A 3,265-nucleotide genomic window follows, 5' to 3' on the forward strand; every position below is an offset into this window, starting at 1 on the left:
GAGCCGCCGGGAAGCTCCGGGACCCTCCGGGGCAGCGGGACGGCGTTCCTTGGGGGAACGGGTGGGGGTTTGTTGCGCCCCCGACACACCCCCCCGCACTTTCCCGTCGGCTGTGCTGTACAGAGACCCGAACACCTTTATAATATTTATTAGGAGTAGCGCAGAGTTCCCCTCTCACCCCCGCCCCGCTAAGTCCAGGCTCCGCTCCATCCCCACCGCCGCGGTTCCAATTTTTTGATGTTGAGAGAAAGGTTGGGGGGGCGGGGGGAGCCTTGCCGGCTCGCGCTTCCCCAAATCCGCCCGGCTGGGGATGCTTTCCCGTCGCTACAGCAACACCTACCGACGGGCGCACGGAGGGACCGACGGGCGGACAGACGGAGCGGGGCACCCCCCACATCCCCCGCCTCCCGAAATAAAACATCGCGGCTTTTACAGCCCACCTGAAAAAAAGGAGGAAAAATAAAAAAGGATACCCCCGCCCCCAACTTCTAAGTTCTCTCAGGTTTCTATAATTTTTTTTGCCTGCGCCCCCCACTCCCTCCTCTACCCCCGGCATCCTCAAAAGTGTCTGTCACCTCCGAGTTACATAATGTCGCTGTAGGAAGAGGCTGACACACAGGGACAGCCCTTTCCTAAAGCAGCTCAGCCTTACTAACGCCTGGAATGCCAACGCCTGGGTGGGATGGATGGAGAGAAAAGCCTCACGGCCGTTTACAAAACTCGAAGTCACAGAATGAGGAAATTCTTAAGGTTGGAAAAACCCTCTAAGATCCCCGAGTCCAACCCTTAACCCAGCACTGCGAGGTTAAGTCTTGTCATTTGTTACCATGAATTGATGTCCAATTATTATTTTAGTTTATTACTTTATTTTTTCATGAAAATTATTTTAATTTTCTCTGCTGAGCAGTTTGCTGATATAGCCCGTCAAGGTGTGTGTGTGGGGTGGGGGGCGGGGTTATTTTCAGGATGGTTGGGTTTGCTCTCCTCCCGGAGAGACTCCGCAGCTCCCGGCAAAGCCTTTAATAATTCAGCACAGGAAATGCGTGCGTATATATAGCAGGGAAGGTAACGCACAGCGTGTACCTACAGGAGGACAAATATGGAAACCTGGTGTGAATTATTCATGAGGTGTGATCAAATAGAGGATTTTCCTAGACAAAGCACACTTCGCTGTTTTCCTGTTTGTTAGAGCACAATCTGCGCTGAGTACATCCGAACCTCCTTTCATTTTGGGCCGTGTCAGATAACCTTTAATGCATTTGCTAAAATTTCTTACTTACCTTTCAAGCTGTCAGCAAGAAGTAAGGGCTTGGTACAAAAACCTGACAAGCCTTTTTTGTTGTTTTTTTTTTTTCTTTGTGGCCTTCCAGATATTACGAGATGGGTAAACACTTCTGCTGCTTTTTCCGGGGAAGGTGTTTTGCCTGTTCAGTCTCTGACAGGAGAATAAACTCGTGGTGCTACAGGCTGATTCATGCTCCCACTCCACAGCACGACGTACTTTGGGTTTTGCTGTTGCATAGTAGGCAGAGGCTATTTTTAACCGGAGCAAGGTTATGAAACCTTAGACCCAGCTGGGTGAAAATAATCTGGTCTGAACTGGAAAGCACAGCTTTATGTGGCTGGGAACACGCGTGGGACTGTCCCCTGGAGGGTCCTGGTGGGATGATCCCGCTCCCCTTGGCTCCAGTCAGCCCCGAAATTGGGAAGTGCTGTCATCAGGAGGCTGTCACGGAGGCACAGGGGAAACCACTTAAGTAAATATGCAAAGAATTAAAATAGTTAAATGATCGAGCAATGAATCAGTGCTGATAGTGTGGTTATAATTAAATAACCCAGAGGTGTTACTGGGATCATCACTGCTGTTAGACATCAGATTTCTGGGATAGCTGAGCGGGAAGCTCAGCTCCGCAGCACTTTTTGGTGATTCTCACAGCGAGGTCTCTTTACCCACAATAAACGGCAGCGTGCAAACAAACACCAACCCCAGCAACTCCCCCAGCTCTGCTCCACGAGCTGCCTTCGGAGCCGTACCTGGCTAAAATATGCAGTGGTGTTTTTTAAACTAATATTTACTCCTGCTAGACCTGCACAGCCACTGCAGCTCTGGGGGAGGGAGAGGGAGCTGCTCTGACTCACAGTCCTTAACTTGCTCCCAGCACCCGAGCCCTCGTCCCGGTGTGCTGGGAAGAGTCCACCTTGGTGTCCTGGGATGAGGCCACTTTGTCTTGCTGCAGGCAGGCAGCTGAGCTTTAAAGTCAGGAAACCAGCTCAAAAAGTCACTGGAAAACAAATACTTCTAGTGCATTGTGCTGAGTATTAGGGGTTCAGAGGTATTGTTGTTTTCTTGATGTTCCCCAAGTCAGTTGGCAAAAGAAACTTTGCTTTCAATAACTCATGCACAGATTTGGGAGCCTTCCATTCTTTAGGATGCTCCACCGACAGAACCCCAAAACTTGAAATATTCTTGCTCCTGGGTGTTCTCCTGCGATACCATGGGAATTGTGGCACAAGCAAAAGGCAGCTGCTGGACTCGCCGTGAGGAGTTTCCTTTGCTTTGCTTGCACTGCTGCGATCGCCTGACACTTCAAAGCACATCTACAGCCCCAAAATACAGCACTGAAACATCTTCTCCTCGTAATTCTGCCCAGAGCCACGATGCCTCTTTGTGCAGTCTCCTGGAGACTGGACACTGGTAGGGACTTTTAGTTGCCTTCCTCTGCACTTGGCTAAACAAATGCCAAACCTTCTTAAATCTAAATTACTCGAAATATTTACTGTTGAGACGTCGTCCAAGAGGAGGATAGTTAAAACATTAATTCCTTGCATTCCAGTGTGTTAGGGCTTTGCCCTGTGACTTGCTGGGTGCCAGAAATGGGACTTTGCAGAACTGATTCCCTTCCCCCCAACTAGACTGGCACCCCTCGCCCCCCCCCCCCGTTCAAGTGGCTTTAATGCTTTAAAAAAAAAAAAAAAAGGAGGGAGAGAGAAAGAAAGGAATGCACATCTGGGCTAAATATTTGTTAGAAAGTATTCCCAGGATAGTGGGAGTTCTGGTGCCAGAGAGGAATTCCTGCGGGTTTGATCCATTGCATTATGTACTTGTTCCAAAAGCTGTTTTCAGTAAAATAGATGAGTAAGAAGTCTTAGCCAAGAACAGAATGTCTTTTTTGGCAACTGAAAGGAAGATAGGATTATTTTATTTCAGGTTATGTAAAAAAGAAAAGGAGAAGATGGTAAAATCCTGCACTCGGTGGTACCTGCA

Source organism: Corvus brachyrhynchos, unplaced genomic scaffold, assembly GCF_000691975.1.
Source record: "Corvus brachyrhynchos isolate BGI_N302 unplaced genomic scaffold, ASM69197v1 scaffold18, whole genome shotgun sequence".
NCBI lineage: Eukaryota > Metazoa > Chordata > Aves > Passeriformes > Corvidae > Corvus > Corvus brachyrhynchos.